At 37.9% G+C, this 15,884-nt stretch overlaps 1 protein-coding gene across 1 annotated transcript in view; it reads right to left on the bottom strand.

Annotated features, from left to right (window-relative positions):
• Positions 1-15,884, bottom strand: part of Cad87a (cadherin 87A) — a 193,906-nt gene that overhangs the window by 62,141 nt on the left and 115,881 nt on the right. The window lies entirely within an intron of this gene.

Here is a 15,884-nt window from a genome sequence, read left to right as displayed (position 1 = left end):
ATAAAGTATCATTCACAGTGTGGACAATTCGTAACATCATGAACTGAAGTGTTTCCTGGACAAACTTTATCAAGACTCATAAAATATAAAAATCTATAAAGTATCATTCACGATGTGGATTTGGAAATTGTAACGTCACGAACTGAAGTGCTTCGTGGACGCAAATGGACATTATGTGCGAGCACGAACGACTGAAACGTGGACGCTCGAGGGTGTTCGAAGCGAAACGGAAGTGGAAGTGGCGACTGCTCGCGAGCGTCCTCAGAAACGACGATGGTCCACAACGCGTGTCGTTACTTAGCGAATTAATCACTGGATGAATCGACTGCTTTCTCGCGATAAGCGGTCGGATTTGCGTTGCTGGGGAAATTTTACAGAGTTTTCGATGGACTCGCAGCGGCCAGACCCACCCCATCGCGGTTCTCGCGCCATACTCGCTGCTGGACCGAGCCTCTCTAACGAGAATCGAAAATCAACCGCGCGGCGCATATGCACACTTTGTAAATTGCTCCTGTGAAACGATTCGCGATAAATCTTCGTACGTACGCACGTAATATCCTCTGTGCGTCACTGCGTCGATTTATCGCGTCATCTTCCGACGATTCGAACGACGATTCGCGTTTCTGTGGAAAATTGTTGTTCTCGCGTGGAGGCGTTGCTTTTGGGATTCGTTTGGATCGAGAGAATATAATTAGTTAGAAATTATTTTATATTAGTAATGATGATGATTTTTCGGATTTTTTAGGTGTAAACGATGATTTTTAAATTGTTATTTCGATGTGGAGGCGTTGCAAGCTGAGATTTGTTTGAATTGAGAGGATGTAATTATTTGGAAATTATTTTATATTGGTTGTGATAATGTTTCATCGACTTTTTCTGGTGGAACTGATTATTTAAAGCATTATGGTATTATTAATAATTTTATGTTTGAATGATCGAAAAGCAAAAGAATGCGATATCAACTGCATTGCCGTGAGAAATTGTTATTTTGGTGTAGAGGCATTACTTTTGAAATTCGTTTGTATTAAGAGGATATAATTTTATAGAAATTATTTTATATTGCTAGCAATAACGATTCATTGACTTTTTCAGATGAAAATGATTATTTAAATCATCATGTTATTAAAAAATAATTTTATGTTTGAATGATCGAAAAGCAAGAGAACGAGACATCGAATTGCACATTCGACGCAATTATTTCTATCATTATTTTATTTTATTTGATTTTTCTAAACGCTGCAGTTGCGTGGACGAACGCGATCGCTCGTCTCGCTTTCGATTAATTTATCCGCGTCGTTTGACGACAACTATTTACCAAACTATGCGAGATGATTTCCAGTGAAAATCTAATCGCCCGTTGCGCGGCTGGTTTTGGATGAATAACGCCGTGGAAATTGGAAACCGACCCCGCTCGAATTTTCCAAATAAACTTTACGATAATTCCCAATTTCCCTGGAATTTTCCGTTTAATATTACCGCACCGTCCCGCTGCTTTAATCCGCTCAGCTGGCATAAACTCGCGAACGGTCTATGAATAATTGAAACCGTAAAAAATGCTTGATAACAAATTCTATTTAGACCCGCCCTGAATTCTATTTCAACGCTCGCGAAATTAAGTTCACAGAATTAGAAGACCTTCTCTACGGTTAAATAATTTTTATCGTCTCTTTTTAACACGTGCGATGTTCTATTATTGGTAAATCTTCCAAATAGAATTTTAATATTTATAGAACGCTTTAATTTCGCATTTGTAGCGATGAAATTTGCAACTGATGAAAATTACACAATTTTCCAATTCTCAACCGTAAGAAATGCTTGACAACAAATTCTATTTAGATCCGCCTTGAATTCTATTTTAGTTCACGAAATTAGAAGACCTTTTCTACGGTTAAACAATTTCTATCGTCTCTTTTTAACACGTGCGATCTTTTATTATTGACAAATCTTCCAAATAGAATTTTAATATTTATAGAACGCTTTAATTTCGCATTTGTAGCGATGAAATTTGCAATTGGTGAAAATTACACAATTTCTATCGTCTCTTTTTAACACGTGCGATGTTCTATTATTGACAAATCTTCCAAATAGAATTTTAATATTTATAGAACGCTTTAATTTCGCATTTGTAGCGATGAAATTTGCAACTAATGAAAATTAGGCTTCTCTGTTGAAAATTAAATCAAATTTCCAGCAAATATTAAGCAAAATTTGTAATAAAAATATCTTGAGTAATAGACTTAACAGAGAGATGAGTTACATCGAAATTACAGCAGAACAGCTGATAAAAGGCTTGTAACTGCTTAGACTTTCGTTTTACTCGAAAACTTAAACTCTCATTTTATTCGAAAAAAATTAGTATAAATCGAGTTTATTTTTTTATGAATTTTTTTACGAGAAAATTTCTATAAATCGTAATTTATTTTTTACGAATAATCAACGACGTTAGACTCGTTTTACTCGATAAAAATTTCTATAAATCGTAATTTATTTTTTACGAATAATCCACGACGTTTTTCGTAACTGCTTAGACTGGTGGTTGGACTCTCGTTTTACTCGAAAAAAATTTCTACAAATTAAGTTTATTTCTTTATAAATAATCCACGACGTTTTTCGTCGATTTAACTTCGTCTCGCGTGCTATTAAATCGCACGCGAGAAAAGAAGTCGATCGTCGAGCGAGAAATAATTAATAATAGAGGACGCCGCCTAGCGGAACGATGAAATGTCGTGGAATCCGATGAATTTAATTGGACGCCGGCCATTATCGATCGCTCCTTCCGGCGTACAAATTGGACAGGTTCGTCAAACGTTAGTACCATCGTCTGGCTTCGTAAATAAATTCGCTGGCTCTCGTGAAACGCGGTGGCTATTAAATATGGATTAAAGCGATTCGTTCGCACGTCGACATACTTCTTTCAGCACTCGAACGAGAAGGATCGATATCGACACTTGGAGAGGTCATTGATCCACTTAAAATTTGCCAAATTAATGGCTTCAAGCCAACAAACATGACTAAATATCTATTCATTAACAGTGAATCGTTGTCTCACAATCTTTTTCTTCTTTGAATTAAAGTTCTTTATATTTACTAATCATTTTTGCATTTTTATGTCATACTGCATTCAATCTAAATCATTGTTTAGAAGCATTGAAGACTATACTGCAAGTGAAATGGATTTTTTTTCTATGCTTGAGAGGAATTTTGTATTTGGTTTGGTCAGGACTGTATTATTAAATAATAAATTGATCCAAGAACGAGAAGAACCAATATTGACTCTTAGAGATTGTCAATCCACTTAAAATTTGCCAAATTAAAGATTTCAAAGCAACAAATATGACCACATTTATCTATTAACAATAAAGTGTTGTTCCACATTGGACTCACAATATTTTGTCCTTTCAATTAAAGTCCTTTATATGTATTACTCATTGCCTTTTTAAATTGATATTAAATGGTTTAGGAACGTTGAAGACTATACTGCAAGTGAAATAGAGTTTTTTTTTAATCCTTGAGAAGAATTTCATATTTGGTTCGTCTATGACTGGTACAATTTAACAAATTGATCCAAGAAACCGTCCATTTATCCTTATACAATAAATAAATCCGTAAGCATCGACGTTCAAGCGATATACGACTAGCGTGGAGTCAGAAGAAACGTTACACGAAGACCTTAACGGGACCCCGTAGCCTACAGTTTTTCTTCAGCTACACATCGTACATCTTAAAGTTACCTACTTAAACGCTGCATGCGGTAACCCACAAATTCCGTGCAGCAGTTCGAGGATGATATTTCACTCGCTGACGTTAATGCATCGCGGATATTTAACGTTCTATGATTTGACAGCGTTCTCTTACGGCTGGAAGAAACGTGGAATACGAAACAAAAACGCGTAGAAATAGTATTAGAAGAAGGTGGATTTGGTAGAAGTAGAAATTATTGCGTGAGAAATTAGAAGATGATTATTGGATGGTAAATGAGATTTAATTGAGACGCTCGAGATCAATTTTCAACTTTAATGCTTCTAATTTTTGTAGACAATGTTGTAACTAATTAGACGCAAAAACAACCCTAATTTAATTTGAATTTTAGCTTTCTCTTTTTTTTTAAGGCATAAGCTAAATATCACGGATGCCAAATAGATCACTATTGTTATAGTAGAACTTTTAACTTTGAAATTTTCACAAAGCAACCCTGTTTTCTCTTTTTTTTTTTAAGGTGTAAGTTAAATATTAGAAATGCCAAATAGATTACAATTTCTATAATAGAATTTTTTCATTTGAAATTTTCACAAAACAACCCTGTTTTCTCTGTTTTTTTCTTTTTTTCAAGGTATAAGTTAAATATCACGGATGCCAAATAGATTACAATTTCTATAATAGAATTTTTAAGCTTGAAATTTTCACAAAACAACCCTGTTTTCTCCCTTTTTTCTTTTTTTTTTTTTTTTAACGTCTCGTGTTCCATCGATATTGCGATCAGTGGCGAGCATCGAGCAGAGCGAATAAATTAGCTTGCATTAGTATCGATAACAAATTATTACAATGCGATAATATGATAAACAGACAGAGAACGAATTCGATTATCAGAAATTAATTGAATCGTATACGGCGCACGTAACTGCCGGTTTATATAGCCGCGCGCGTTATCGATGTGGACAGCCGTTGATTATTATCACTTCAATTTTCCATAATCATTTCTAACGCGGGTTAATGGATGATTCAACGGTTTAATAAAATTTTCTCGGCAATTAACGTCTGAGGCTGACGCACACTTAACGGCAGAACCGATTATTATCGATGGACTCGCGTAATACATTTATTTACAGAATTATGCAGATATCGCGCGTACGCTAATAAACTTAATTGCTATACGATACTCACGAACTCGTGTACGAAATTAATTTTGCCTGCGCGACGAGAAAATAATCGCTGAGTGGAGGGTTTCGAGCTTCGACGATTTTTAAGTGTCGCAGGTACGAAATTTCAGGGATGCGATGTCCTTCTGAAAGGATATCCCAAGTTTATCATTTAATTCTGACGTCTGAACGTGTTCTGCTAAGTTTATTAAATCGTTTCACACGAGAACCAAGTTTAAATAATATTTCTATAAATTTAAAGCTTCAGCATTTCTGCAAACCTGATAAATTCTTCAGAACTTCAATATTTTAGTAGCCCTGCTTTCTCTTTTTTTTAAGGTAAGAATTAAATATCAGGGATGCTAATTAGATTACAATTTCTGTAATAGAATTTTTAAACTTGAAATTTTCACAATACAAAATTCTTTTTTTTCTGCGAAATTCATTTCTCACACTACCAAATTATAAAAGGAACGATCATATCTCAAAAATCGTATTCAACTAAAGAACATTCTTCCCTCAAAGCAAACCAGAAGCACAAAATTAATAATCAAAGACCACAATAAATAAAAAAAAAAGAAATAACCCAAATATGACACACATAAAGAGAGAGCCCTGATAAATGGACCAATGAGAGCTCTCGTCTGAATATTCTTCTCTTCAAGCAAACCAGAAGCACAAAATCAATAATCAAAAACCACAATAAAAAAAAAAAAGAAATAACCCAAATATGGCACACAAAAAGAGAGATCTCTGATAAATGGACCAATGAAAGCTCTCGTCTGAATATTCTTCTCTTAAAGCAAACCAGAAGCACAAAATCAATAATCAAAAACCACAATAAAGAAAAAAAGAAATAACCCAAATATGGAACACAAAAAGAGAGATCTCTGATAAATGGACCAATGAGAGCTCTGATAAATGGATCAACAAGAGCTCTCACCTGAATATTCTTCTCTTAAAGCAAACCAGAACCACAAAATTAATAATCAAAGACCACAATAAATAAAAAAAAAAAGAAATAACCCAAATATCGCAAACAAGAAGAGAGAGCTCTGATAAATGGACCAATGAGAGCTCTCACCTGGAACTAATCCCTAATAAACTGGCCAGAACGCTTGGATCGTGCTCGAAAATGGCGAACAAAGAGACGCTGGACGATGAAACCGTTAACTGGCAGAAAAAAAGGCTAGTTGTCAGCTGTCGTGTCGAAAATCTGTCCGAGCTTCAACGGCAGATCGCTGGGAGCGTCAACCGGAAGGAACCACCAGCGACTAGCCGGATGGACGCGTCCAGCTCGCGTGCGGCTCGCGTCGAGCTGGACGAAGAACACTCGCGCGGATTTTCGCGTTCATCCTCGCTGTCTGCAGCCACGTATGGCGAACAGAACGACACCAGCGAGCGTGGAGTTTTAATAAGCGACACGCGTGCCACGACAGCCTCGCAAATGGCGACTGACGTCGAGGAAACGCGTTACACTGCCAACGTGATTCTCGACGCCAATTAACACTTTGACGCACATTTTTTGTTTGTAAATTGTATGTTTGGAAGTGAAAATTACCACATTTTGCCGCAGTTAAAAAAAAGAAAAACTTTCGACGGCTATAACCGTCATTTGCGTTTCATATCGCCAAGGATCTGACGGCTATGGACGTCATTTGCGTCAAACTGTTAATAGCGCTGTGCACGTGGACGGTGTTGAAATTTTACGTAAACAACTGTTGTAAAAAATTCCATTATAGAAATTGCAATCTATTTAACATCCGTGATATTTAACTTATACCATAAGAAAAAGAGAAAACAGGGTTGTTCTGTGAAAATTACAAACTTCAAAATTCTACTATAAAAATTGTAATTTTTAAGAATAAGAAGAAATCACAAGAAGTTAAATTTACAAAAAAACAAGTCCCTATTTTTGTAGAATCGCAAAAATTTTCAATTGATATAATTAAAACGAATAAATATCCACTGCACAATTTTCTTAATGTCGCGAAAGATCGATTAATAATAGTATAAATTTTGTAGAAAGCTAGATGAGACAAAAAAATGGCACGTAGACCAATCGAAGGGGTAGTTTTCGCTCGAACTTCCCCTTTTTGTCACAGAACGAGCAGAAGCTAATTTGCGCGAAGGAAAAATTGCCGGGTACTCGTGTCGATACAGCGTGTAACCGTTTCGCGAGAGAATTTTGTAGCTGTCAATGCCATTCCCCTGAGTAGTCTGTCAACCGTGCGCTTTATCGATTACTGCGACGGGCATTATTCCCTTATGAATCCAATTCTGTGTCTATGCACGGCCACCGACATTTTTGTGAGCTACAGCGAACTGCGAACTACTGTTGATCGCTCCAATTTATATACAGAGTGTAAGAAAAAAATAGCACTGACTAAAAAAGCATTAGCAAGCATAGAAAAAGAGGGTGAGCTGTTCATGAGATACAAAACTATTTTGTTGCCAATAATTGTATTAAACACAGCTCTCAAACTTGGTTATAATTTATATATCTCTCTATTTGTTTCTTTGTTTTATTTATCGATGTCGAGTCAGAATTGTGGAATTATTAGTGATACAAGTGAGTAACTCAAGGCTAAAAAAATTCCAGTTAAGTTATCCAACCAGGCGTTGCTCGCGAAATTTTTAAGCAAACCCTCAGGACCCTCAGGAGTACGTAACGAGGAAACAAGTCCACGCTTTGTTACGTACTCCTGAGACTTAGTTCAGCGCAACGCAATAAACTGTGATTCCAGCTTGGGACCAGGGAGTATCCTACTGTCAAGGGGTGAAACAGATTTTCCTTTATCCGATTCCCCGCTTTTTCTACAAATTTACAACACCAAAACTTTTTTTATATAAAATCCATTAAAATAATATAAATAAATTTGTACGACTAAAATGTTTGTCGAACTTGCCACAATTTATACAAATTTATTAAACACTTTGACTTTACACATTTTTGACTTTACACATTTTTTTTTTTTTTTATTGTTTATGATTGCTAGATGAAATCAGGTGTAAGTTGTATGTTTCGAAGTGAAAATTATCACATTTTGTCACAGTTTTTCCCAAAAAGAACATTCGACGGCTATGACCGTCATTCGAAAATTTTCGAAATAGACCGTCTGCTACGCGAAAGAAGAAACTGTCCCAATTCGAAGCGCAGCCTGTTTCCCTCTTACGCTCGATAAAAGCGGATAGACACGAATAGCGTGTCTACGAATGTATAAATCTCCATCGGAAAGCGAGCACCCGGGAATATCAAAATGTTTGCACGGAGGGACTCGCAATCTTAGAAAATTGCGTGCTGGAAAGGAGGATCGTGGCGCGTTTATCTCGTGGAACGTTTCATCAATACAAATTCCACGACGCGATCCATGGATCATCTTATACGCGTCGAACAATTCTCTATTTGCCTTCTGATGAAATACATATCTCAAAATTTACTACAAATAAAGTCACCCATCTTCAACTAATTTTACTTCTTATCATCAACAAAAAATTATCGAATGAAAAATTAATTTAAGACGCTCTATATACCCTTCTTTATTACAGAGTCGAGCCATCCTCAATTAGCCTTTTAGTAAAATACATATCTCAAAATTTGCTACAATAAAATCACCCATCTTCCACTAATATTACTTCTTATCATCAAGAAAAAATTATCGAATGGAAAATAAATTTAAGACACTGTGTACACCCTCTGTGTGCACCCTGTATACCCTCTTTTATTATAAAGACTGGCAATTCTCGATTTGCCTTCTGATAAAATATATATCGCAAAATTAGCTCACCTATCTTCCACTAATTATATTTCTTGTTATCAACAAAAAATTATTTTAAGACGCTGTGTACACCCTTTTTTTATTATGAAGACGCGTACGAGATATCGCTTGGATCATTTCAACCAAAACCCCCATTTTTCGCGAGCACTTGGCCCTCCTTAAAGCGCGTGTAAATTGTACAAAGAAACCATTCGATCGAGTTTCTTCGTTAACACGTTCAGTTTCCCCTCGTTCGAGGATTGGCAGCAAAGGTAGCAGAAGCTAACGATCGTGACTCGCGTATTCATCAGCGTTAAGGGCGAGGATGCATCGCTGGGCCGATTACATCTGACGTTCAGGGCTATTCAACGGGCCAATTCGTTGATTCCCAGTAACTTCCTCTATCGAGGCTTCCGCTTGGGCTGCGTTTCAGCGGCCAGCAGATTGCTGGGAAAAGAGCAGCCACCCAACCCTTTTATCGCGCTCGTTTCATCCCTTATTTGGGTCGTCGACCGACTGAAGCGCCGCGTAATTGTTCTTCGTCTGCCGTGGCAAGTGTTGCTTTGTGGTAATCTCGTTTTTGGTGAACAGAGTTTAATTTTTGATCCATGGAATATAGGTAAATGAAGGTAGTCGATTTTGGAGTGAAAGTTCAACTATTCGAGCGACGCTTGTGGTAATTAAAATTGTGTGTTTACGAATGAAACAAAATGAATTATTTTTGCTTTTTTTGAATTTATGGGATGGTGTATAAGTGAGTAACTGTTATGGAGTGTTAAACTTTAGGCTAGATCAGTGGTTCTTAAGTTTGTTTAAGTCGAGTGGCATTTAAAATTGTAAGCGCGTTATATAAAAATTTTTGAGAAATATATAGTAATAATTAAATCTAATACTGTGAATATATGAGCGGAGAAAGAGATAGAATTCATTTTTTGCTAGAAATAATGCTCCCAAAGTTATGCAGTAAAATATAAACTTAATATCAAACAATTTTTATCAACTTCAGTTCTACAACCCTTCCAACTCTCTTACTCAACATTAACAATAACCATCACAATTATTACCAAATATATTGACCCAAAACTACACGGTTTTGCATAAACAAACTCACAAAAAGTACCAATAAAACGAATTAAACTTGACAAAATTTTAGAGAACCACTGCTCCTACATTTCAAACTGTATTTCAATAAAATTGGGCTCGTTGGAAGCGCAGAACCTTCCCCTGTAACGTGCTTTTTGTTTCGCGTCGATATCTTTTTTAGTTCCGGAGATATCGTCGTGTAAACGCGAGGCTAATTTATAATGCTTTTCTATCTCCGTCCTTGTCGCGCAGTCGGAAGTCTCGCTCGCACTTGCGTCACTGACCTATCCCAAGCCGATCAGCTGTTCGCTGGTCAGTGACAGATGGTAAAAGGGTTAAATTACTACTTAGCGTACGCGTTTCTTGGAAAAGAAGTGGGTCACAGCTGTTCCAAGATGGCGGACCGTTCATTCATAAGTTCGAGCGTTTAAAGGGCTTGATCTTTAAATGGCTGTATCTTTGGAACCGTTTGAGATATCGAGATGAAACAAAGTGCAATTTAATCGAGATGCTTTCTGCTACCTCCACAGGTGTTATTTGTAAAAAAGTTCGCTAGTTTTCTTAGTTTTCACAATATTTTAGCTTTCGTTTTTCGACGAAAGTTTGCATTAGATTTGCTAACCATTGCTGCTATTATGAAATATATTAGATTACTCCATATGCGAGCTCTAAACTCTCAGATGTCCATTTCTCGTGTGCAAATTAGAAATCTTCTCGCGAATAATTAATTATGTTGATAATAGTTTAGTGACGAAGACAAACGATTATTTTTAATTTAGAATGTTACGAATTGAAATATCGAATTTATTTCCATACTTAACCTTGGAAAAGTGGATAGAAGAAATAAATAATTGCAAGTAAACGAGAAACATCTCAGTTTTGATCTACTTCAACTGTAGTCAATAGAAGAAATTGCAAAGTCGAACGATGGCGAAGGTATATCTCGCGTATCAGATTAAAAATAGTTGAATGGTTGAAATAATGGGTGGTCCCCTGTCAGCACATGAGAAAAGCGTCTGCGTCAGCGATTCACCATGGAATGCGGGTAATGAACTATTTAATAATCAGTGAGAAGCGATCGCTGAATCGTCGCAAAGGCCAGCACGAGAAAGAGGCACACTGTGTCGTCTCCAGTGTTCAAAAGAGACAAAAATCGGGTGTAACAGTCTGCTACAGTGCTGACTTAACACGTTGCAACCCTCTACACGTGACTCGAAAGGCACACGTTCATACGAGTGCAAAATAAAAATAAAAATTTCTTTTCAACGTCGCTGCTTTGTTACTCGAATATTCCTTTAAGAAATTTTACGTTTAAAAAAAGAAACGTGTAAAGAAAATTCGTTTCTAATTTTTTTCGAATTCTCAAATATCCAGAGAAGTTCATTTACAAATTATTCGAAAATTTGAGAGTTTTTATCACAGTTGTCCGCGTAAAAAGTAAAATACTGATAGTATCGTCACGGTTATTATTTTTAACCACTCGCGATCGCAAAAGAGCGACGTAACTCGCGACGTTAATTAACCAGAGTGGAAAATCGCGAGTGGAGCGTTCGTAAAATGTAAACTCCCTATAACTGGTCCTGATTAACTTAATTAATCCAGCGCGTCGGTCAGGTACGCGTAACCATCGCGTTACGTTGGTCATTTGACAAAGCTCGACGATTCGAACCACGTTTCTCAAATTCAACATTTTACATTTAACTTGCTTTCTTTATTTTTTATTTTTTTATGAAGAACGAATGACAGAGGATCTGTACTAATAATAATATTTTATATTTAACATACTCTTTTTTCTTTTTCACAGAGAAATTTTTACGGATACTTGAAGCTCTGCAAGCTCATCACGTTAAGAAAAAAATAAGAATAGATTCATTCAGTAGAATCGCCCATAATTGTACTCAGCAAAGCCACTGTTTCACGCTATCACTTTCCATCAAAACGATTATAGCGTGTTCGATTATCGAGGCTGACAACAACCGCCATCTCCTTTTTACAAGAAAATTTTCACAAATATCTTAAACTCTGCGAGATCGCCACGTTAAGAAAAAAATAAGAACAAACTCATCCAGTAGAATTAGTTTATATCCTTTGTCCATAATTGTCCTCAGCAAACTCCACTATTTCACGCTACTACCACCTTCCATCAAACCAATCCCACCACGTTCGATAATCGCGATCGACGACAACCACGATCGCGTCCCTTATTCCCATCCATGGCGCCTCATCGATAAGATGGCTCGTTTCCCAGCTCTCTGAGCGCGACGCGCGACGCGCGAGCTCGAAAACGGCGCGAGTCAGGCTTTACGAGATCGTAGAAATCGACTCGAGGGTGCAGAGTCGATATAGAGCAGGTGAGCGGCTCGTCATCCCGTCGGTTATTACCCGATAAGCCGCGATAAGTTTCACGGATCGATTTTTCGAACGTCAGCCGGGCGGACAAGGCCGCGCGAACGAGACGACGGCTGGAGGAATCATCCCCTTCTGTTTCGCGCACCCCCTTCCTCTTCCTAGAGCTTTTATCGCGGCGATATCCGCCTTGTCGATTCGATCACGATCAACAGCTTCGCCAGTGATGAATGGCCGCCTGCGTTTCCGGTCGATTTCAATTCTGTCGTTGCGAGAACGAAACTACCCCCACGGAGAAGCATCGCTATGGTTGACCACGGTGGTTGTTTGTTTGTCAATCTGTTCAAATAAGCATTTTTCGTTTTTTGAATTTGTTAGCTTCAATTTCGACTGACGAAAGAATGTTTGTAAATGGAATTTTCTGGTCGAGTTCTATTTCATCGTTGCGAGAATGAAACCACCCTTGTAAAGGTATTGTGACGATTGTTTGTTCGTCGATTTGTTCGAATAAGCGTCTTCTTTCTTAAATTTGTTAGCTTCGACTTGGACTGATAAAAGAATGTTTGCAAGTGGAATTTTCTGATCGATTTCAATTCTACTGTTGCGAGAACGAAACCACCCCCGTAGAATATCGCTATGGTTGACAACAGCGGTCTTTTGTTCGTCGAATTTGTTTGAATAAGCGTCTTTTTTTGGAGATTTGTTAGCTTGAATTTGGATTGATAAAAGAACGCTTGCAAATGGAATTTTCCGGTCGATTTCAATTCTATCGTCGCGAGAACGAAACCAACCCCACGGAGTATCGCGACGATTGTTTGTTTGTCGATCTGTTCAAATAAGCGCCTTTTTTTTTTTAAATTTGTTAGCTTCGACTTGAACTGTAGTTCTGTAAACTCGTTTTTGTAGAAAAGAGTATTTATAAATGGGATTTTCTGGTCAATTTCAATTCTATCGCCGCGAGAACGAAACCACCCCCTTGGAGTATTGCTATGGTTGACCGCAATGGTTGTTTGTTCGTCGATCCGTTAGAATAAGCGTCTTTCTTTTTTAAATTTGTTAGCTTCGACTTGGACTATAGTTTTGTAGACTAGTTTCCGTACAAAAAAACGTTTGCAAATGAAATTTCTATCGAGTTGAAGGGTTGGAGCCGTAAGCTTCAATTGTCGTTCGAATTATATCAACTCTCATCGATTTACTTTAATGCATCCTGAGCTCACACAATTTTACAAGAGCCAAAGCTATCGATGCAAATGAAGAGTTGCATTTTTAATAGTACCAAAGAACTGATCAATCCTGCAAAAACACGAACTCTTATTGCAATACTAAATCTCGTCGATCCACGCCAGCTCGCAACTTTTAGCAGAGGCACCAATTAATTGGCGCTCGCAAGGCCTCTGTTATGCAAAAACGAGACATCTCCTCTCGTGTAACGTCTACGAGAGCGGATTTCTCGGTCGAGAATGAATTCCCTCGAACACTCGGGACACGGATACGTAATCTTGGCACGAGGGTGCAGCGATTCGTGAAATTACATCCCGCGAACGGAGGCGGTTCCTCGAAACAAACCTGACCTCGAATCGCGCGGCCAGGCCTCTGACGACGCGGTTACAAAAACCTGTAATCCGGAAATGAAAACGGGACACGACCGTCTAATTCTCTTATTCGTCGCTGCTGTGGATGGACGTGGACCAGAGAAGAGGAGGCGTAGAAAAAAAAAGGAAATAGATAAATAAAAACAAATAAAGGGTGAATAAAAATCACGGCGGTTCCGTCGATTCAATGCGCCTTCAATGCACCTTCGAATAAAGGACGGCTGGTGTATTGTCGATGGAAAAACCGGTCGAACCTGCGCCAGGGTCCATCGCGTGGATAACAATGAGCGTTGCTTGGTTCTCCATGGTACCCTGAGCGTTTTCGCTCGTCGAGCATGGGAGACGACGGAGCCAGCCATTTTTAGTTTATTAACGAGCATCGATTGCCTATAAAAATGGCTTCGAATATAATATACTGCCGCGTGTATCTGTTGTTCGATAGTTTTCGTTGACGCGTTCGAAATGGTACCATTTGTGATCGATCGTTAATTATATATTGTGTTTTTCTTTTTTTTTATTATGGATCGAGATGTAGATATATTTAATTTATTTAATTTCGTTACAGTTCGTGGGTTTTTTGGGATGAACTGGCGAAGCAAAATCTTCTGCATCGCTCAGTTTTAAATTAGAAGAGGATGTAAAATTCCAGCACACTTATTTTTATTAATTTTTTATTTAAGATGAGGTACGTACGATGGAATATTAAATCAAAATTGAAGCTTCTCGAAGGTGTTTTGGACAGATTAACTTGAAACAAGAGACTAATTGATTACGCAAATATTGTTATTAATATGTGAAGACATATAGAAGATATTTTATTAATTTTTATTAATTTTTCTCTTAAGGTGAGGAACGTAGATTGGAATAAATCAGTTCATATTCGAGGGTATTTGGAACATCGAGAGGACTTGATAGTCGTGGTAAAATTAAAACGAACGTTTCCTGCGCTGTCGCGGGAAATTAATTTCTGGAAATTGTTTCGAGCCCTTCGCCCAGCAATGGCGAGGCATTGTTTAGCTTTGTCGCGTCGACTTTAAGCGCTAAATAGTTTACAAATTCTCGAAATTACGTCAAACTGTTACGTCGCGCGGTGAAATTCGCAGAGAGTTTAAAGGGACGTTCGTTCCATTCCGATGGAATCCACTTTTGCACAATTCCACGCTTCACGCGTGATTACGAAGTCATTCGATCTCGCTCGCGTTCATATTTATCGCCACGTTACACTTATTTTAATAATTTGCGCGACGTAAGTACTTTAAAATCTATAAGAGAAATTATGTGAGCTCACGATGCATTTGAAACAAATCAACGAGAGTTAAAATAATCCAAACAACACTTAAATACCAAGCCAGTATTTAAAAAAAAAGGAAGCTTTCAGAAACCTTGTTCTACAAAACAAACCAAGGAACAGTTAAATACCATGGCACTATTGAAAAAAAAAGGAAGCTTGCAGAAACCTTGTTCTACAAAGCAAACCAAGCAATAATTAAATACCAAGCCGGTATTTAAAACAGAAAAGAAACCTTGTTCCACATTCCTAACTGGAATTTAAGAGAAATTACGTGAGCTTACGATGCATTTGATACAAATCAACGAGATTTAAAACAAACCAAGCCAATACTTAAAAAAAAATAGAAGAAAGCTTCCAGGAGTCTTGTGCCACACTCTCAACTAGAAATTTAAAGAAATTGAGCTTATCATGCATTGAAAGAAATCAACGAGAGTTAAAGCAAACCAAACCAATACTTAAAAAAAAGAAGAAGAAAGCTTCCAAAAACCTTGTTCTCAACTCTCTTCAAGAACTTCCACACCCAACATCATCCTTCACCACTTCCATCTTCGTTTCTCTCACACTGTTCCCACCGTTGGTTACCTCGAAATTCCCAATACCCGCGGTAGCGAACGTTCCCATTTCTTGGCGACTAAAGAGGGGCGTTAAAGAGCCACGAACGATGGCGCTGGTTCACGAGATGCCAGGAGGCGGTTCCCGCGTTCCTACGTCTGATCGTTATTAGGTCGTCGCGCAGGAACGACAGGAGACGTCAAATAGCCGTGGCAATTTGTTTGGGGCTATTTATTACCTGTCGCGAGCGGCCTGCTGCTTGTTCACTGGTGAAAGAACCGCGGAGGAAGATCGAGGAGCAGACGCTGGCGCGGGCGTTGCTGGAAAAGTGCCCAGCCGTTACATTCGTCTCTGCTGAGGCGTAACGCAGAAAGGAATTTAATAATCCCGATGCAACGAAGCTACC

This window comes from Xylocopa sonorina, chromosome 17 (genome assembly GCF_050948175.1).
Source record: "Xylocopa sonorina isolate GNS202 chromosome 17, iyXylSono1_principal, whole genome shotgun sequence".
Lineage (NCBI taxonomy): Eukaryota > Metazoa > Arthropoda > Insecta > Hymenoptera > Apidae > Xylocopa > Xylocopa sonorina.
Note: the sequence above shows the minus strand (reverse complement) of the source record. Positions and strands in the feature narration are given on the sequence as shown.